Source organism: Stenella coeruleoalba, assembly GCF_951394435.1.
Source record: "Stenella coeruleoalba genome assembly, chromosome: 4".
Taxonomy (NCBI): Eukaryota; Metazoa; Chordata; class Mammalia; order Artiodactyla; family Delphinidae; genus Stenella; species Stenella coeruleoalba.
This window is the reverse complement of record NC_137149.1, coordinates 126,428,737-126,451,692: the sequence shown is the minus strand read 5'-3', so window position 1 is coordinate 126,451,692 and position 22,956 is coordinate 126,428,737. Positions and strand designations below refer to the sequence as shown.

Here is a 22,956-nt window from a genome sequence, read left to right as displayed (position 1 = left end):
ATGAAGAACGTAGGGGCAAGACGGGAATAAAGACACAGATCTACTAGAGAATGGACTTGAGGACATGGGGAGGGGGAAGGGTACACTGGGACAAAGTGAGAGAGTGGCATGGACATATATACACTACCAAATGTAAAATAGATAGCTAGTGGGAAGCAATCGCATAGCAGAGGGAGATCAGCTCGGTGCTTTGTGACCAGCTAGAAGGGTGGGATAGGGAGGGTGGGAGGGAGGGATATGCAAGAGGGAAGAGATATGGGCATATATGTATATGTATAACTGATTCACTTTGTTATAAAGCAGAAACTAACACACCATTGTAAAGCAATTATACTCCAATAAAAATGTTAAGAAAAAAAAAAGAGCTCATGTCAGGGTGGGGAAACTAGACTTTTTGCCTCTTTGGGGACAGTCTTTATTCAGAAGTGATGTAACTGAATCTCTATTGTCTATGCTTTGATATATAACTAAATACAAGGAAGAGTTGTTTTGTGTTCCTTGCGGCAGCTCACCATCTGGACTTGTAAGCCGCTTCCTTTTTGAGATGATGTATGTACACGTGTGTGTGTTTTCTCTATGTGGGTTAATTGGCCCTTATGACAGATTACAAAGATAAGGCAGTATCGTGCCAAAATTGTCTTAGCTGGGAGCGTGGTGGCCATGGCAGTGTATGATTTCAGGCGAGTGGGACTTCACTTAGGTTTTGCTCTGTCTTGTCTCTCCCATGCTGAGCCGGCTGCAGGTCCCTGAGAAGGCAGGGCTATTTGTGCCTCCATATCGAGATGGTTTTAAGTAGATCCCTTTGCTGTGAACAACCATCCCTCCTTACCACCTGCAGAGCACCGCTCTTCTCACAGCTCAGCTCCTGTGTGATCTCTATGCAGCCCTGCTGATACACTGCTCCTGTAATAGTGTGGACCACACTTCCCTTTGTCCCCACTATACTCTCTATAAACTTCTGTAATTATACAGAGAATACCTTTTTTTTTGGCCTTCACTGATACATGTCTGTATCTTTCTGCTAAACATAAGTTCCTTAAGGACAGAAACTATTTCTTATTCATCTTGTATCTCAAGCACGCAACACAATGCCTAGAACATAAATGGGAATCTAATAAAAACTTTCTGAATAGATGGGTGAATGAATGAATAAAGGAATGAATAGGAGTGATGCTTAGAATAGTACGATATGTATGATTAATTATTCTACTCTGAAACTTTTCCTGCATTATCAACCAAGTCTCCAGGAATGAGTTCTCCTTCCAATGCTTTCTCTTTCATAATCTTGATTCTCTTAGAGTCTTAGATCTCACAAGAACTGTCTATCCCCTATCTACTCTTACTTACCAAATTTTGAACATTCAACGGAATGTTTCTGAAACTAAATACCATCCTCCCCCTTTTGACAACTGCTGCCAGAGATTCTCACTCACCTACAAACCATATAGATTTGTCATCACTTTCAATTCCCTAAAAGCCCCAACTTTCTTTCTCCATCACTTCCAAACCTGATGACAATTCTGATTCTCTTTTCCTCCCTCTAACCCTCCAAGAGCACAACCTTCCACCTGCCCCGACCCCATCTCTTCTCAGTTACTGATAACCTTGGCCTCAAACTCACTCCTCCTCTTACGCTCGTCATTAATCTATTTCCACCCCCGCCCCCTCCCCAGGATCATTCTCAGCTTTGTTCAAGCATGTTGGCTTTTGCTTTTCACAGTCTTCACCGAATTCCATCTGCCCTTTCATCCACCACCCCACACAAGCTCTTCTGTTATTAACCTCCTATCCCTGTCTTCCTCTGCGGGCTCTTTTCAGGCCACTTTTAGACACATATAGGTCTCCTTTATCTTCACAAAGTTATCACTGGATTCCACACACTTATCTAACTGCCACTCCAGATTCTCCTACTGTTCATCAGATCAAAACCCATGGGGCAGTTCTCTAACTCCTTCCAATCTGCGACTTGTTTGAAGTAGTCCCAAGAAATGTAACAAGTCAGTTTTCAAGTCAAACCCAAGGTCAACTAATTCTTTCTCGATCCTGATGATTGGTCCTGCCCACTCTTCTCTCCTCAGCTTCAGACAGCTGGCCCTGACCCCTTTTTCCACACTGTGTTCGTTCGCTTCCTGTCTCTAATTGGTCATTGATTCAACACCATCTTTCTGGTTCCATTATGTCCAAACAACATTCATAAGCAGTACCATAAGTGTTGGGAAATGTTCAATTTGATATAAAAGGTATTGGGGCACCTAGTGCAATGCCTGGCAAATAACAGTTCTTTATATATCAGTTCTATACATTTACCCTTTCTCTGCCCATGATACCACCACGAGGTCTTTCATTTCACAGGCAGAAGCTGAGGACTGAGAGATGGATTCAGCTTTCCTAACATTCACGGTGGATCAGTGACTACATCCGAAGCAGGTACCAGGTCTCCCATCTCCAGACACAGGCACAGTATTCGTCCCTTTCACTTCTCTACTTCGAAACCACATTTTACACCGTGAAATTTCATTTCCCCAAACTCCAAACTCCAAAGAGACTTCCAGATTTAATAATCATCTGAAACACAGAGATTATTAACCATAGAGAAAGACTGACAAATGTGTCCCAATTTAAAACAAACTTATCGGTGCCAAGACAGAATGTCTTTGAAAAATAGAAAAGAAAAAAATGAATTCTTTACATTGCAAGAGGATACTCATTTTACAAAGGGGGAACCACTGAAAGTACCTCTAAAGTGTGCAGTATCCTGTTACTTAAAATAGCTTATATAAATTATATAATTTATATAGTTATATATATATATATTGCGTAAATGTCTGTGGTTTAAAATAGCATTTAATCTTCAAAGTTTAATTTACATAAAAACTTTGAAAGCCACCATATGAACTGTGCAGTGTGTATAGTGACACCCCTGTAAGTGGGCGCTGTGTGCTCAGCTATGGATGGGTGCACTGACACGAAGACACCATGAGGAGTTTGTGAATCTCATTACAATACTACCAGACAGTTCTGCCACTGACTACCTTGGCAACCTTGGGAAAGCTCCTTAACCGCTACTGAACTATAGCTGATACATCTACAAAATGGTGATAATGCCTAGGATTAAAAATAATGTTTAACGAGTGTCTAATGCAATGCTTGGCACGTAATGGTGCTATTTGCCCCTGTTTCCCCTCCTCTAGCCTCTTTGTGAGATTCTCGGGTTACAACCCATGAAAACCATCTTCCTCCAATCTGTAGTATTAAAACCCATAAACAGACTTTAAAGTTTCTCTTTAGGAAATCACATTTCTCCTCTTTTACTTGTTTGTAATAGGAAAATATAAATAAAAGGAGACAGCCTCAATGCCCAACTAAAAGGAACTGGTTAAATACATTATGATACATCCATTTAATGTGATACTATCCATCCTAAATAATGTTAATGTGTATTTGAATTTGTTAATATGAAGAGCAGTTTATAATATATTATTAATTGAAAATGACAAGACAGTACATATAGTCTGATACCATTTAAAGAAGTCTCATGCACAGAAACACACATGTACTTATACACTTATGTACATGTTTTATAAGTACAAACCTGTATCATTACTGGATTCCTTATAGCTGGACATTAAAAATGTTAAAATTTTTTTTCCTATTATAAACAAGCAAAAGAACACAGACTTGATTTCCTAAAGAAAAGTTTTAACACATTATGGAGATTAGACATTAAAATGTTAACTAACAATCAGTATCTCAGTGTAATGAGATTATGGTTAATTTTTTAAAATGTAACCTACATTATGTACTTTCCCAAAAAATAAATATATATTACTTGCTTAATAAAAAGTAATTAAACTGGACAAAAACAAGCAAACCATATATTCATTGTACCACATCAGATACCCTGGTGAGCCAACACACCACGTGCACATCCCTCACCGACAGTTGACAGGCTATCGTGAAAAATACAGCAGTTCCTACTTCGAAATGTACATAGCAAACATCTTCTATTGACATTAATCAATTCATCAACTGTCTTTCTGTTTACACAAATTCTAAATGTGACCAGTAGCTTAAATGCCACTTCATGGCATCATCACTAGAGTCACTGTACTAGTATTGTTGTAGCTTGAATTCCTGGGGAAAAATGTGCACAGATTCAAACAAACTTGAAAAATCCAAACAGAGACTTTTATTAGTGACCCCTAATGACCCACAATCAAGGCTAAACATCTTAGCTAAACAATTATCTTTGGGAATTGAAATGTAAACAGAAAGAAAATTTGCTGCTTGCCCTTACCCTATGTGGCTATTCCTCTCTGGCAATAACACATCTGAATACATCCTATCAAAGTTAAAAAGTTCCTGGTACAATTTTAAAAGTTTTCACTTTCTCATTTAGAAAGCAAAATGGTTATAATTATATATCTATGTACCCCAATAAATTGCTTTTTCCTAAACAAAACCCAGTATAAAACTATATAGAAAACAGCAGACTTTGTTCCTACAACTAGGCATCCAAAACGCCTCTGTAATGTTATTTATGCTCCTTACATTCACGTTTCCAAATCAGTTTGCCTCTCAAATATCATCATACGAATAGCTTTTCAAAACTCGGGTATAGTCATCTGCACACCAGTCTTCAGAATTATGTTCCAAGAGCTGTTTAATGTTAGAAGTTCGAGTACGGATTAAAAGTTCTAGAGATAAACTTTAAAAGGTGTGGAGGTATATGTGTATGTGTGTAGAAGAAGGGATTTCACAAAGTATCAGTTTATGACTTTGCACTGGGCTCTAAAGAATTAAGATGGGTACAAACCTTGATGCCCTCTATAAACCGCAAACTGATAGATAAAAGTCGGTGAGGGTACTGTTTGTTAAGAGTCAGAACACTGCAGTCTCATATACTTCTGCTTTGAATGGATGTTGTTTTTGGACTGATTTCCTACAACCCTGACTATACTTATTATGAATAAAGAGCCATTCCAGGAAACTTCCTTTCAGAGTCAGATGTTTTAGCCACACAAACCCCTGGCAGAGATAGGACTAAAGTAAATGTCTTTCATTTTATTTTTCTACAATCATAAACCTGTGCAAATATAGAGATAAACAAGAATTGCCAAAGGCAAATATCCCTTTCAGTGTATGGTATTAGCAGAATATCAACTTGTCCTTGCCATGCCTTGTGACTCCTGTTGCTTACTTTCTAAAGAAATCTCACTACTTTAAAAAGTGTAAATGTCCTTACATGGCATTCAAAATAAATGGAGAGAAAAGCACAATAAAAAAGGAAATAGTAAATGATTATATTAAACTCTAGCCCTTTACTTGGCCATCTGTCTTCAATTTCAGGCATGTTGTTTTTGAGTAGCGTCCCATTGTAACCAAATATAATAGGATAGGCAAGTTAATGAACTACGACACATCCCATCATAAATGTGATGTATCACCAAGGCAAAGCCACCCAAGATGCAAGGCAGCTACTGTTTTCCTGTGAAGCTACTAGTTTTTAGTGCAGTGCTCTGTGGGAAGAGTAGCCTCATTTATCTTTGTGTTTGTTGTAAATCCTCAGACTGCTACCCTATCCTTTTTCTCCCTTCCTGACCTTGACCTCTAAAGAAAAATGAAAAAGGTAGAGAAGCCCCAGGGAGGTGTAGGTAAAGGAGAAAGAGGTGAGATTTGGATTCATCTGAAAGAAAAATATGTGTTCACCATTTTCATCACCAATCAGGATTCCTCAGTAAATTACAAATCAGTTTTGCTAACATCAGAATGTTTATTGGCCAATTCAATTATTGACCAACTGTGTCTTCGTATATTCCTCCCCTGAAACTAAACTCTTTCCTCAGAAAACTCCTAATTGGTTTACATTCTTTAAATTTATTTAGACAACACTATTCTCTGAAGCACTGGATTTAATTTCTTGCTTATGAAAAATATTTTAAATGTTATGAGAAATGAAATACACATTGTTAGAAACTGAGACACTTAAGAGATTGCACTCAAGGAGTCTGAGTCTCCCCTAATCCATTTTTATTTTGTGTCTAATGGATTGAGTGATTTTGATTTAATAGGATAGTTGATTGTAAAGTTCATTAATGTATGGGATTAAGGATCTCTTCCTGAACTCATTTCTTTCTCTGACTTTCCCCTGTCCATCTATTCCACTTTAACTGCTCAAGTGAAAAATTGTCCTCCTGACTTCCTTGAGCTAATTTAGGGCAGGAAGTTGATTCCTCATTCACAAGTGCTGAAAAGCAGCATGATCCATTTCATATTAGCATTCTCCTTTTTCTATGGGAGTTTTATTTCCCAGCATCACTTCTCATGCAGAGCATGGTAGACAGAGTGCTGAGATTCCCACCCCCTGGTGTACACACACTGTATACTCCCCTTCCCTCGAATGTGAACAAGACTGGGGATATGATGGATTTCATAGGTCCACCATTAAGCTGCCTTATATTGCAAAGGGGAAAAGATTTTGCAGATGTAATGAAGGTCCCAAATCAGATGACTTTCAATAAACAAAAGGGAGAGCCTGGGCGACACTGGCCTTATCGGGTGAGCCTTGGAAAGGGACAGGACCCTTTCTGATAGGAAAGATTCAAAAGTGCAAGGGTTTCTCCTGCTGGCCTTGAAGGAGCAAAGTGCTCGGTCATGAGGAGGGCCACGTGCAGGAAATGGTGGATGGCTAGGAGCCGAGAGTGACCATGGTCTGACAGTCTGCAAGAAAATAGAGACCTGAGTCCCAGAGCTTCAAGGAATGAACTCAGAAGAGGATGCTGAGTCTCAGATGAAATCATAGCCCAGGCCAACACCTTGATTTCAACGTGGAGAGACTCTGATCAGAGGACCCAGCTAACGTGTGCCTGGACTCCTGACCTATGGAAACTGTGATAGAATAAATTTGTGTCAAGTCACTAAATTTGTGGTAATCCATTATAGAGCAATAGAAAACTAATACACACAGCACGTGAATCCATTCAGGGCATTGTAAAGTGTGTGATGGTTACTTTCTTGCCAATCCTCAGCCTTACATTCATTCCCCTGAACAGTCACTATTTAGTAACACTCATGATTCATAACTGCGAAGACAAACTCATTTTATCTTTGGAGCATTCAAGCTGAAATCTAGATGTACCCTGCTCCTATTTCATACATGAGGAAACAGGTTCAGAATAATTGACTAGTTTGAGTTTATACTGTTAATAAGTAGAAAGAATTTGAGATCTATTCCAGAGTTCTTTCCACAAAAGTAGAGAAACTGGATTAAGATTTACTTTGGGGGGACTTCCCTGACTGTCCAGTGGTTAAGACTCCACGCTTCCATTGCAGGGTCAGGGGTTCGATCCCTGATCAGGAAACTAAGATCCCACAAGCTTTTGGTTTAATTACGATGGAATCAATCCCTCCCACTCCTGATTTGTGTTAGCACTGCTATTTGTTGTCAGTCTATTTCCTATAACACCCAATACAATGCATTTTAACTGTACTAGAACTTTTGTTTCCCATAGGGTTATATCAGCAGAGCATGCTGTAACTGATAAGTATTTAATTGATATTTTGTGTATTAATGAATGACTTTAAAGAGGATGAATTGGCTGGGTAGATGAGAGAGACAGAATTATTAAGACATCTGCAAATTATAATGGGGTGGAGGAGTCGGGGCAGGTAATTAGGAAAGTAGAAAGGCTTTAAAACCAGATGCCTATCATTAGTCATTAGAGAAATGCAAATCAAAGCTACAATGAGATATCATCTCACACCAGTCAGAATGGCCATCATCAAAAAATCTACAAACAATAAATGCTGGAGAGGGTGTAGAGAAAAGGGAACCCTCTTGCACTGTTGGTGGGAATGTAAATTGATACAGCCACTGTGGAGAACAGTATGGAGGTTCCTTAAAAAACTAAAAATAGAACTACCATATGACTCCGCAATCCCACTACTGGGCATATACCCTGAGAAAACCATAATTCAAAAAGACACATGCACCCCAATGTTCATTGCAGCTCTGTTTACAATAGCCAGGACATGGAAGCAACCTAAGTGTCCATCGACAGATGAATGGATAAAGAAGATGTGGCACATATATACAATGGAATATTACTCAGCCATAAAAAGAAACGAAATTGAGTTATCTGTAGTGAGGTGGATGGACCTAGAATCTGTCATACAGAGTGAAGTAAGGCAGAAAGAGAAAAACAAATACTGTATGCTAACACATATATATGGAATCTAAAAAACAAACAAAAAAGTTCATGAAGAACCTAGGGGCAAGATGGGAATAAAGACACAGACCTACTAGAGAATGGACTTGAGGACATGGAAGGGGAAACGGTAAGCTGGGATGAAGTGAGAGAGAGAGTGGCATGGACATATATACACTACCAAATGTAAAATAGATAGCTAGTGGGAAGCAATCGCATAACACAGGGAGATCAGCTCGGTGTTTTGTGACCACTTAGAGGGGTGGAATAGGGAGGGTGGGAGGGAGGGATATGCAAGAGGGAAGAGATATGGGGATATATGTATATGTATAACTGATTCACTTTGTTATAAAAGCAGAAACTAACACACCATTGTAAAGCAATTATACTCCAATAAAGATGTTAAAAAAAAAGGTGTCTAAGGAAAAAATTAAATTTCTAAGGAAATACTTGCAACATATGTTGATGAAATACTTTGACACTGTGACATACTCAAACCAAATCTCCCAATAAAGTCATCATTCATAAAATAGAAAACAACATTAATGAAATAGAATTACAGGGCTGTGATTTCATCTAAAACCTTGGCAATGTAATCATCTCTCTCTTTTCACCGCACATATATCACTCTCGCTGTAAAGACTGCAACCTTAAAAAGTAGATCAATGTGAAAAAATGTCCACCAATCTCAGGTCACCCTAACATCTCTTCCAAGGGAACTTCAAGAATACTCCACATTGGAAAGAACTAGAACCCTAGACTAACCTCTGAAATACTCAGCTCTTGCTTTAACAAGGGATGAGCGTTGCCTGAACTCTCTGAAGCCTCTTGTTGCTTAGTTGTGACAGTAATCAGGAAGCTGGAGGCTCCTCGAGGGAACGCCTACTCTTCCAGCTCTGTACTCTCTGATTCTAGCACAATGTTTCTCTATGAGATGAGGGTAAATTATGTGTTTTGCTCCTGATGTTTCTCCAGTTATCAGAACTGAGTGAGTTCAGCTGTAACAGCTCGTGTGAGAATCAGGCATGTGGGGGCAGAAATCGCAAAGACAGAAAGAACAGCTAGTGGAAACTGGCTGCATGAATTGTACAAATTCAAGGAGTCACTCTTTCTCAGTGGGAATTTTGGAGGGTTTATGAGTTAAGTCTGATTTCTATTGAATAAGAGATATTTAAAATGTACACTTCTTGGAGCACATTTTTTCCTTTTATGTCCACAAAAATTTTCATGTGAGGGAAACATGCTGACCTTTGCATTTGACTTATTCTTAATTTCAGAGAAACATGACCAACAAGAGCATCATCAAAGTGTGAGTATAGTAATTAAAGGGAGAAAATAAAGAAAGGACTAAATGTCATCCAAAAGAAATTCTCCTGAAATGTAATTTACTCCAGTCTTGGACTTCAGTGTAAGTGAGCCTACCGCTGAAGTCCCAAACTGGAATAGATTACCCTGGTCCCCAGGTCTAAGGTAACTGTAAGGGTAGCAATCCAGGAAAAGAGTGCTCAAAAATGGCTTACACATCAAAGAAGACACGTGTCCCCTGTTAGCTTTGTTGGTCCTGGTTTTCAGTCTATAACTCCTGGAAATGACAATTATTCTCTGATATCACATGAATACTCTTTATCCAGAAAGAGTATGGATCATACTCAATCATTTGTTGAGAGTGATGGAGGTATTAGCTAATGCTACGGTGGTAATCACATTACAATACGTAAATGCATCAAATTAACATATTGTACACCTTAAGTTTACGCGAGATCATATGCTAATTATATTTGAATTAGAAAAAGAGCATATTAATGGTCTAAAAGAGTAAATACTAGTTCCAAAGATGTTTAAATTATCACTATCACATAACTAACACATGGCAAGGACCTTGCAAGTCTATCAAAAACTTCAGAGTAGGGTTGCCAGATAAAATACAGGATGCCCAGTCAAATTTAAATCTCAGATAAATAACAAATAATTTTTTTACTATAAGTATACCCCAAACATTTCATAGACACACTTATATTAGAAATTATTCACTGTTTATCTGAAATTCAGTTTTAAAAGAGCATCCTGAATTTTTATTTGCTAAATATGACAACCCTACAGAAGACATTAGGGTGGAATCACTCTGAACTTCCCAGACTGAACATTTTACTCTTTAAATTATTAGCTTTCATGTTACCTGGAAAGAAAAGAACAGCAGAGAAGATTGTCATTTCCTGAACGATTTTTTCCATTGGTCTGTGTACACTGTCCTGGACCAAAGGTAAAGTTCCAGGAATAAATATCCCAACAATTGCAGCCAAAATAGAACAGAGATGTATGATAGGTGTCACAAATACCTAACTTTTAGTCACATTTCAACAAATCATTTTTAAGTGAACACGGAGGTTGCATTTATAAAGTACTTATTATAACCTAACATTGATACATGCCATGTAAATAAGAGACCAAAGTATAGTCTGCTGGGTTGAGGAGCTTAAATTTGGTTTAAGGAAATTGTGACGATACATGAAGCACAATTGGAAAAGGATGAAGACCTGCAACTTACTTGGCATTCAAGTTCAAGTGTGTGCTCTACAGGCTCATTCATTTCTTCATGTATCAGAGAGATCCATGGTCAGGTCCTGTTCCAGCACTGGTGAAAAAACTGTGAATGAATCAGAAAAAGTCCTTTCTTTGATAGAGTTCCATTCCAGTTGAGCGTAGATAGATAATAAACAAATGAATTCATAAAGAAATGTTGAGTGGTAATAATTTCTATGATGACTATTGAAAAAGGAAGTCAGGAGTGAACTTAGGTTTGGGGCAAGCAAGGTTGTCTCTAAGGAGGTGACATTTCAGCTATGCAACAAGAAGGAAACAGCCTACAGGAAGATTGAAGAGAAGCAGCAGTCCAGCGGGGAGTAGAATGAGTGAGTGCAAAGACCTGAAAGTAGAAGTGGCCAAGGCAGGAACAAGCTTGCTGTGACTGAGCAACAGAGAGAAGGATCCAGTGCCTGAGTCAGCAAAGAGGAGATGAAGGCAGGGCCATTTAGGCCAGGATTTTGGTCCACCTGTTCTACGTTTCTTCTAAGAGACAATGGAAGGCTTTAAGCAAGAGAGTGACAGGGTGTGAAATATATTGGAAAAGAAATCATCCCAGCTGCTGTGAAGATGCACTTTTCTGTACACAGTAACCAAGGAAGAGTAGAAACAGAAGCAGTGATGGAGAGACAATGACCCTATGCAGGCAATGGTGGTTTGTCTCAACTTGGAATGAAGATGGAGATAGAGGTCAGGTTTGAGATGGATTTTTGGAGGCAAAGTTGATAGGACTTTCTAGTGGCCAGGTGGGAATCAAGGGTACTTCCTTAAGTTTTGACCTAAGCATCTGGATGATGAGACTACCACTTACTGAGAAGGAGAATCAGATAACCAAAAGCTTTACTACGGAACTTGTTCAGTTTGAGATGCCTTTTCGTCAGCCAAGTGGATATAGGTGAGCAAGATTCAATCTGGGCTGGCATAGTACAGAAAAGACTTGCAGAAGAAAGAAGACTTGCCTTTGAAAGTGAGTTGGATTCAAATGGATATTGGAGGAATTTTCTGCATTTCTTGCAGAGGAAAGAAAATTAGGAAAAGATGTAAAAGTGAGAATGAACATGAAATGTGGTTGGAAGTGAAAGAATGGGGAATCGATGTTGAGGAAAAGTATGACGTAAAATTAGACTTGTGAAGTAGGGCTAGTGTATCGGGACCTCCAAAAAAAGAGTTTGAATTCTTCCTCTAAAAAACATGTAGGAGCTGGGATAAATTTCAATTTCTGTTCTGACTTGTTCTCTGTTTTATCTCCAGTTCTTACCACAGAGTCTGGTATGTAGAAAGTGGTCAATTTATTAAATGAATGAATGGACAATGAATGAATGATTATAAAGCTAAGTGTGTTTGCACAATGAGAGAACGAGTGAAAAAAAAAAGCAATGAAAGGCTCCCTATTACAAACATTTAGGTTTTTCAGAGAAGGAGATAAAGCCTTTGTATAATATAGTGGTGAAAAGAAGGAAATAAAGCTGCCTTATTATATTGCCGAGCATGGTAAGATGACAAAGGTAGATGGAAAATACAAGTTCAATCTCTCCAAAGGTACTAAAGTTTTAAAATATCACAGGAGATTTCTACTCAAACAATGAATTTGACAGAGAGCCTAGCTGATTAATGAGATTAAGCAAAACTTGGATACGACTTTTTTAATGTTCTAAAAATCAAGTGGTTGCAATTTTTCTCTCAACTACTCACGTCACATGCCATTCAATTCTTAAATAGGTTTAAAGTTGAAAGTTTATATTATTTTTGTTCAGTGTGCCCATAGAGTTTCTGCTGAAATTTGAAATTGATTAGATTGTTTTCTAGGGCACAATATCAAATATCCAGTGGAACAATGAATCAAGTTCTCCCTTTTCTTTGTAACCTGCTATGGTTCCAAATAATGTGCATTTTCTACAAAGCTTGTAATTGTCATAACTTCGTATTTATGTACGCAGATACACAAGTAAGTTATAGTTCTGTCACCGTAGACGTGGTTGTGCTGCACTGTTCACTCAAGGAGTAAAACTAAGTCACTGCTCAGCACACAATGAGGAAAGCAGAAGAGGAGAAACCTCCCATAAAGTCAGCAAGATTTGCTGGCGCTCATTTGCTATTGGCCGCAAAGTTCTCAGACTATACACTCCTTTTATTGGATTATTACTTTAATGGGACTTTTTAAAGGGCATTTTAATAGCCTCCCTGTTTCAGCAGATATACATTGAAAGGCATTTGGAATACTTCCCAGTTGCAACATTTTTGATCTTCTCATTTCTTAGAATTCTGACAACCTACCAGGTAACAGTTAGTATGATATTAAGCTGACACATTCCAGAGTTGGCAGTTGTTAGATTTGCCAGTGCAGCTTGCTGCCCAGATCCCATGGGCCTGAGATTTATTGCCTTTTCCTCTTACCCACCTCTCCATAGACCCTTCCCCCACCTCTTTTTTTTTTTTTTTTAACTCTTTGACTGAATATACTACGGGTGCATTTTTAGGTACATCATGACTATTCATGGTAAATGTGTGACCTAGTACAAAACAAGAATTAGCCACAGAAATTCTTATATTAGAAATTTGCACTATGCTGTGTTATTTGAAGAATCAGAGAGAGCTTGTTTAGAGCAAAGATATTTGTTTTCTTCACCCAGAGTCATGCCATTCTCAGAACTCTCCTAAGTTCACAGATGGATCATGGGTGATCTGTAAACCCTCTGAAAAGCTAAATCCAGCAGAGCGACTCTGCTGTGGCCACTACTAAGATTTCTTCTTTCCCAAACAAGAGCTGAAAGCATGGAAAGGAACAGGGAGTGAAGACATTTTAAAAAACATTCTAAAAAATAATTATAAGTGGTTGTAAAAAATTCCTCAAAGGCTACCTTTTTGGCGGCCAATGATAATGAGGGCCAGACAAGTGTCAAACTCTCCTGGTATTGAGTTCGCTTCAATTCTGTTGGAAACCATCTTCTTCCTGATAGAGGAAGCAAAGAGAAGAAGGTAGGCCATGGTATTAAACAGCATTTGTCTTACAGTGGAGCTACCTGACCTCTGTTCCACATTGGGTTTTTCTAGGTTCAGGCAATGAGAAGGGTTGTAGGAATTGGCATAGACATAAGGCCAAGGCATTCTTGATATAGCACTAGGTCCAATGCATTCCTTCCTTCATTTATTCAACAAAGGTTTGTTGGGCCCTAACCATGAGCCAAGCATGGATTTAGGAACTAAAAACATAAAGACAGAAATAGGCTCTGACCTCAAGGAGGTAAATATCTCGGGGGGAGACAGAGTCATAACAGATAAATAGAGTCCAGTATTAAAAATAAAATCATAGATCCATGCACTAGCAATTATGAGAGTGTGAAGGAAGGGCACCTAATCCAGCTGGAATGACCGCGGGGGAACGATTCCTAAATTGAATTGTTAATAATAGTTAGCAAGGTGCGCGTGGAACGCAGAAGGCTACGAGGATCCCATAAGCAAACGCACCAAGTTGACAACACACGCAATGTGTTTGGAGAACCTCATGCGCTGCAGTATTTCTGTTTTATAAACTGTGAGGTGTGGGTAAAGAGAAATGTGCTGAAGAAACCAGGCAGTGATCAACACGGAGGGCTTGACATTTAGTTGCTTCCAACACTGTCTACCACGAAGGCACATATGGCTGTTTACATTTAAATTAAGTAATACCTGAAACAAGAAAAAGCTAGTTCTTTAAGATGCACTAGTCATACTTCACGGGCTCAACAGCCACGAGCAGTTAGTGGCTACCACGGAGAGTGCAGATTATAGAACATTTCCATCAGCGCAGAAAGTTCTATTGGGCAGTGCTTGTATAGACAGTCCTGAACCTTTGAAGTGTTTTATATAAAGAAGTTAGATTTAGGTCTTAGATTCACACGGGGGGCTGTGGAGGACACATTTGAAAAGGTAAGATGGAGACAGGAGGTCCTTTAGAGAGAATATTTAATGTTCCATGGAGCTTCCATTCTAGCGGTGAAACAGACAAAAAGCAACAAATAGTAAGTAAAATACATAGAATGTCAGAGAGTGACAAGTGGTAGAGACAAAAACAAAGGAAGGGAGAAGAATAGAAGGGGCTGTTGGGGAGTTCAACTGTAAATAAAGTGTTTAGAGAAAGTCTCACTGAGAAGGTGACTTTGGACCAAAGACCAGAAAGAGGTAAAAACATGACTTAGGTATCTGCGGACGAGGCGCATGAATATCCCGGTCTATTTAAGACACATGTGCATCATGATTTAAAATTTTTATATTCTTTATCTCATTGAATCAGTCAGGGATTTCCCAGAGAAACAGAACCAATAATATACGTGTGTGCGTAAATATGTAGGTACCTATAAAGGGACTTGCTAAAGGAATAAGCTAATGCAATTATGCAGTTGTGGCACCTAGAACGTCTAAAATCTGTCAGGCAAGCTGGAAACTCAGGCAGGAATTGATCTTGCAGTTTTGAGGCAGAAATTCTCTTTTCCAGGAAACCTCAATTGTTGCTCTTAAGGTCTTCAACTGATAGGATGAGACCCAGCCACGTGATCAAGGATAATCTTTGTTACAGAAAGTAATATGCTCACTTGTATATGCTAACCACAGCTGCAGAACACCTTCTCAGCAATATCTAGCCTAAAGTTCATTACCTAATCCCCATGTTTCAGATAAGGGAATCCAGGCTCATAAAGACTAAAAACTTGACCAGACTAATTCAAGGGGAAGAGTAAAGAGCCTAACACCTGTCTAAGTCTCCTGACACTAAATCTAGTTCACAGTTTGCTACCCAGTCTAAGTAAACCAGACAAAGAAACCTGAATGAGACCATATAGGGAGCTCCAGATTAAAGAATAGATTCAGACATGTATTTATATTTTATGACATTCACCATTGAAATCTATTTTTTAAATGAAAAGCTCTTATCTATCTCTTTGAATATTTTTTCCCATTCTGCAATTTTTTTCTATTCTGTCTTTGTGGTACTTCTACTGGATATATATTGAAATTCAGTTTCCCAAGTCCATAATCTCTCTTTCTTATTTTTCATTTGTTTATCTCTCTGTACTGCATTCTTAGGAGTTTCCTTACAACTATCTTTCAGTGTATGGATTTTCTCCTCAACATACGCAAAGGTACTTCAACTAGTTATAATAATAGTCTCCATTTACTGAGCCCTCAGAATATGATAGGAACTATGCCACCGTGTGTGTGTTATCTCAATAGTACTATTACTATGCCCATTTTACAGGTAAGAAAACAGAATTTGAGGACTTGGGAAACTGCCTTAAAGTGACAGACTAGCATGGAAACCCAAAGTTATCTGAATCACTGGAGATGTTTTTAATCATCATACCATATAGTTTCCACATATGAGAGAAAGTCTCGATATATGCATGTCTTTTCTGTGTTTTAAAAACTTTTAGTTTAACAAAATATTCATACATTTTATAAATTGTTAGTGATTGTATAAATGTATTTATATTTTGTCAACCAAATGTCATTTTTGTACTTAAAATCAGGCAGAAAATTTATCATGGTAAAAATATAAGTTAATTTGCTTTTGCAAACTGGATTTGAAAGGAAGTAAAAATATAATAAATTTACATTTCTTCTTCATGCTAGGGAATTATCTGTCCACCTAAATAAATTATGCAAACTACCAGATTAACCTTTCACATACAGAATTTTAATAATTTTAGTAGAAATGTTGTTTCCTTCTTTTTATACTATTATAGTTTTTACAAGGTGTAGTCACCAATCCAGACTCTCCTTTGTAACCCCTGAGGTTCCCAACACTCATGGCTTTTTGGACATTTTTAAAATAAGGCAGCCTCAATGGAACCACTTTGGTTCTATAAACAGTTTTATATCTTTGGACCAAAATAGGGATGCATCAGGATCTCATTCTCTTTTTTCCTAGAAGATTCCTCTGCTTGGCTAAATTCATGGTTAAAAACAGATTTATAAAGGACAGCTACTGTCCAGTAGCATCAAGAACAAAAAAATGTATATATCAGCTTAAGAATAATATCAAACTCCTCAATTTTAATTTATTTTTCCTAGTGTAAATAGTAGAGCAATGAATAATAAACCATGTGAGATATGAGCATTTCCCCCAATTAATCCATATTATTTAACTACTTTTCTAGAAATTTGAATCTTTTATCTCACTCTCATAGATACTGAATGTGCTTTTTTTGCTAATACGATTAGCAAATATAATTTTTCATCTCTAAAATTAGAATATTTAGTGAGGTCAAACATCTTTTAAAACTCAATAGCATTGGTATTTCTTCTATTGTGAAATAATTGTGTCTATTCATTCTCCATATAATTATTTGAGTCTGAGTTTATTTCCCTCTACATGTTTTATGTAGTAATATTTAACTATTGCTTCCAATACTTCCCAGTTAATTGATTAACTTTTAATTTGGGGGCTTTTGGACTCACAAAGTCTTCTAATTTTTAGATATTCAAACCTATCTGTTTCAATTTTTATGATATTTTGAAGGCTTTTAACTTCTCTCCCCACTATTTAGAGATTGAATAGATATTTGTTTCTACTTTTAGTTTTCATGGTTCTCTTTGTTGACACTGACACTCTCATTGATCTAGACTTTATTTTAACATTTAGATGCAGTAATAATCTAAATTGATTTTTTTTCTAAATAGGTAACTTATCTTCTGCAGCATTAATAGTCTTGCATAATCCATTTATTCTCAATGGATTTGAAATGACTCTTTTAAAAAATAACTATTAACTACTTATATATTATAGGATATATCTAGTTTCCCTGTTATTTATTTTAAACATTCTTGAGCCAGTTCAACACAGATTTAATTATCAGAGCTTTACAGTATCTTTACGTATCCAATAGGCATATTCGCCAACCATACACCCAAATGCCCTGCCTTATTATCCTCCCTGCAAAAAATTCTGAGTTATTTTTAATGGTTTAGTTCACCATCATTAAGCCAAATTCATGTAAAAATAGAATCTTTTCAACATACTCACAGTTCTTACTGTGCACATCAAATGTTTTGTTACATTTTGATACCATGGTACCCTCTGGACATTGGCACTTAAATATTATGGTACGTTTCTCCTAAAAAGAATTCCATGACCAAGAACATTTGGGAAAGAGTGCCTACTTTACCCTCTTCTTGGAGATTCACAACAAAATGAGCATATAAAAGAGAGAGAAATAAAGAAATTGCTCGGTAAAGAAACCTATGTTTAATCTAGTGTTTTCCAAATATTCAGTCTATTTTATATTTTGCTTCACAATTACTAGCAAACTATCAAAATGGCTTCTCTGTTCTATATGTTCTAAGAACGGTATTTCCTTTTGGCTACTCCCAGTCCTTGTTTTTAATCCCTTTTGCCTGAAATGCTGACCAATTCCCTAGATGAGGAGCATGTTTGTACGTAGGAGTGCCTCTAGCTGGCAGAAGACAGAAAGGGCTAGGGATGGCAGAGGTGCTGAATGTGCATTATGTCAGACCCATCAAAGAGGTCTGCACTCTTTCATGCTGTGGGAGCTCATGGGAATGACTTCAGTCAAGGAACAGAGGAGTTGGACCACGTTGCCTAAGTCTTCTGAAGAGAGGCAGAGTCGCCAGCGAGCCTGCAGCCCAGCTGAAAGTGGGTCACTTCACCACGGAGGAATGGCACTGGGTGGTACTTCAGAGACACTGCGGTGAGGGAACAGGCCCTTATTCATCATGGGGGAGATAGTGTTTTTCCTCCCCTGCGATAGATTCACTCTGGCCTGGCAGCCTCTATGGTTAGGCGTGACTTCCTGAGGGATTTTCCCTGGATTCACAGAAGGTTCCCTGAGTACCAGGGAAAGCCTGACTCACCCACAGGCCTTCCAGGGTGGGGCTGGCATGACTTGGATGCAACTTCGACTTGGCTGAACTCCCATGATGGTAATTCTCAGCCTAGAATCAGCTGCCCCAAGGAGAAATGGAAGAACGGGATGAAGAAGAGGCCCCACGGAGGTGCTGACAGGGGCAATAAAATCTCCTCTCACAGGCTTCTAGCTGGTGCCCTAGGGTGACATGTGAGGGAGCTTGGAAAATATTCTTTTTCTCTCCAACTTCCTTTTTCCCTACAGCAGCTTCTCCAGCAAGTTCATGTCCCTGCATGGTACTAGCTGCTACCTATCCTAACAACGGCTCCCCACCATGCTTTGGATAATTGGATCCAAGCCTGGATCCTAATTTTGCATCTTAATCCTTAGCTCCGGTACGAAAAGGCTAAAGCTTCCTTTTAGTATCCTATCTTGTATTCTCTATCACTGACGTTACAAGAGCAATCTTGGTCTATTTACTGCCGCCCCTGGAAGAGGCCCTTGAATTCTCACATGCTGTCACTCAGGTGCCAACACAAGCCCATATCTGATTTCTGTAAACAAGCAGGGTGATGGAGCTGCCTGGTCGCTAAGTCCCTCCAAGGAAGTCAAGGGTTTGTTTGCCGTTACTGAAAGCCCCCAGTAGCCAGACACCAGATAAAGAGACTATATCAGCTTGGCTGTGGAAGAAATGTGGTAAGTCACAGAAGGAAGGAAAGGAGACGCATGGAAGGCAATTTACCAAGGTGTCTGAATCCCAGTTCTGACTCTTACTAGTTGAGTGACTTCCAGCAATCTACTTTATCTTGCCTTAGTTTCCTATGAAGCAGGGATGGCAATAGTGTTAGCTTCACAAGAATGTCAGGATGATTCAATGAGATAGTGTGTATATAGATAGAAAATACATCTGACATAGACTTATGCCCAGGAAAAGTTAAGAATTATGGTGACAACAATGGTCATTGAGGGGTTGCTAAAACCTTGGAAGTTCAGTGCCCTGAGAAACAACTTTCTGGGAAAAAGGGTCTATAACTTTCATTATGAGTTCTTCAAATTATTAAAAGTCCTGAAATCACGGAAAGCAATGTGAAAACATTGAGTATCGCTGAAATAAAGACAGCTGTTCCAAACAAACTGGTTTTTCCAAAGTCACAAAGACAACAATTACCAAATTGTTATCCTTGACTAAAATGTACTCCATTGCTTTCCCTCACTTAATTAAATATCCTCTTTCTTCCAAAACTCAGGTCAGCTAACCCCTTGCTGAATACCTGACTGGACCACTCAGCTGATACTTGCATAGCTCCCTCTGTACACATTGGTCCTATTTCTCCAACTTCATCCCAGCTGCTGGAAAGCAAGGCTCCAATATTATATCTTCCTTCAAGGCCCAGGACAATCCTTTGCAATGTTTACTAATAGCAACTGTGGATCACTGATAATGATATTTGTCAAGGTGTATTTCTACATAGAGTATAATGAACTTCTTCTAGGTAAATTCATATAATGGACTATCCCCTCTCTACAGCACAGCATCCAACATATAAGTGCTTCATGAGAGAGGGTTGAACAAATAGTTAAAAAATTGGGTGGCTACGAGAAAGTTATACACCAATAAATGGATAAATCAGGCAGGTAAGATCAAGAGGAAGTATTTTTTTTTAAAGATCACATATGGAGGATGTAACCAACCCTCTCAGCATTTATTTCACATTTTTCAAACATTTATAACTTGTGTACCAAAAATTCACTGGAACAATGTATTTTCATCAGGAGACCAAAGTTTAACTCTAAAGAATCAGCCACCCTTCCATTCTGCCTGAGGACAAAGTCCAAACCATAGTTCCATTAGTTTTCCTCTTATGGTCTTAACATGAAGTGTATCACCCATCCTTGAATTGTAGATGTATAGAAGTTTCCCAGGACCACCTAGGATAAACTAAATAGAAAAGGGAAGATTCTTAAAATCAAAAGGAAAACAGCCAACATGGCAAGTAAATTATCTTCTGCGGTGATAGGGTTGGGAGAGAAAGGGGAGATGTTTGTGCAAAGCAACCACAAAATGCCATCGGAGCTATTGACGGATAAGCTGTTTCTGAAACCTCTGCTTTTTAAAGAAACCATATCAGCAGCACCAAACAACTCATTTGCGGCAGATTTGTCTTTGAACAGTTTTTTTGCAAAACGCTGATAAGTGCAACTTAACTTGAGAGAGAAACTATGTACATTATTCATTTAAACAGAGCAAATGAGAAACCATAACACATATACAACTATGGAAACAGGACAAATATGCTCGTGAGAAGGCAAACAGAGATGCTGGCTGGCTGGTTGCAGGGGACAAAATTCTAGGCAGGGCACAAAATTAAAGAAAACGTGGCCGCTGTGAGTGGAGGTGAATCTCTCCTAGGAATCCAGACTGTTGCTACTTTTCTCCAACAAAGGAGCATCTCTGCTTAAATTTCCTAAGAAATTCTAACCTGCACTTTTACAGAGCACTGATTTATTAGCTTCCTTTCTGGCCAATGTATTTTTATGATGACTGAAAATAGAACTGGAAAAATAAGTTAACTGATGCGGATCATACTGTATCTTTAATAAAGCAAACAGTGAGGCCAGATTCTGAATACACAGTTAAGTATAGAAGCATCAAGACCTGGAAGGAATAAGGAACACGGAACCCCAAATCACCATCTGTACAATAATATCAGGGAACCCTGCACAGCTGTATTTCTCAAATTATGTTGCACAGAATATTAGTTCCGTTGGTGTTAGCAGGTGTTATGTCAAATTAATGTTCTACAGTCAAATCTCTCACTCCCTTGCTAATAAAGAAGGTCATATATACAGACACATAAGAAACAAGCTCAAAGCAGTAATTTTTTTAAAGTAGACTTTATTTTTAATTGAAGTATAGTTGATTTACAATATTGTGTTAGTTTCAGGTGTGCAGCATAACGATCCAGTATTTTTGCAGATTATACTCCGTTGCAGGTTATTGCAAGATAATGAGCATAATTCCCTATGCTATCCAATCTCTCCTTGTTGCTTATCTATTTTATACATAGTAGTTTGTATCCCTTAATCACATACCCTTAATTTGTCTCTTCCCCCTTTCCTCTCTGTTTTGGTAACCACAAATTTGTTTTCTACATCTGTGAGTCTGTTTCTGTTTTGCATATATATTCATTTGTATTATTTTTTATATTCCACATATAAGTGATATCATACAGTGTTTGTCTGTCTTTGTCTGACTTATTTCACTAAGCATAATATTCTCTAGCTCCATCCACATTGGTGTAAAGGCAGTATTTCATTCTTTTTTATGGCTGAGTAATATTCCATTCTATATATACACCACATCTTCTTAATAATCCAATCGTCTTGGCTATTATAAATAGTGCTATAAACACTGGGTTGCATGTATCTTTTTGAGTTAGTGTTTTCATTTTTTCTGGATAAATACCCAGGAATGGAATTGCTGGATCACACGGTAGTTCTATTTTGAGTTTTGTAAGGAAACTCCATACTGTTTTCCGCAGTGGCTGCACCAGTTTACATTCTCAGCAACAGTGTATGAGGGTTCCCTTTTCTCCACACCTTCTCCAGCATTTGTTATTTGTAGACATTTTGATATGGCCATTCTGATCAGTGTAAGGTGATACCTCATTGTGGTTTTGATTTTCAAAGCAGGACTTTTTAATAACATGTTTTAATAAATTTTCCAGGTTACATCCTAAGATTAGTCATAGCAGGTCTATGACCTACTTCTGCTTCTATTCTCAAAGTGTGGTCAAGAACACTTACTCTACAGAAATTACATAAATACATAATACATAAATAATGTACTTGGTAAAACAATTGAGAGAATTTCCATAATATATCCTTATTTTTAAGAATCACAACATACATTAGTTCATTAAAAGCTCTAAAAAGTCCTATAGGAACAAAAATCCTATTGAATCCAGCATTGCCAACATTTATCTCATCATGAAACTCTCTTCTTAATATGTAATATTTATTAATAACTTCTATAACAGACTCACTTTGGAATATCCTAGCATAGAAAAATATTTAATGACATAAATTAAAAAGTACAAACAAAAGTCAAAAAACCAAAACAAAAGTCGCAAAACAATGTACCCACCATGATCCTATTTTTGTAAGATAATTACGTATTTGTTTTTTCCATTTTTCTAGAACACATATTTTTGTTAGAAAAAGTATATTATCAATAACATTTTTTAAACACTGAATATTGTTTTATTTGGCATGGGAGAAAGTTATCTAGAGTATGGACCCATTTTCTAAAGTTTCCAAGCATTCCACTC

The 22,956-nt window shown here is 37.9% G+C and overlaps 1 long non-coding RNA gene across 1 annotated transcript in view; it reads right to left on the bottom strand.

The window, feature by feature from the left end:
* The window catches only part of LOC307185581, a 41,998-nt gene that overhangs the window by 6,568 nt on the left and 12,474 nt on the right, over window positions 1-22,956 (bottom strand). Inside the window, exons 4-5 of the long non-coding RNA XR_013828100.1 lie at window positions 13,646-13,737; window positions 10,753-10,851 (exon numbers count right to left, since the gene is read on the bottom strand). This is a non-coding gene — a long non-coding RNA (uncharacterized lncRNA). The remainder of the gene's footprint in view (window positions 1-10,752; window positions 10,852-13,645; window positions 13,738-22,956) is intronic.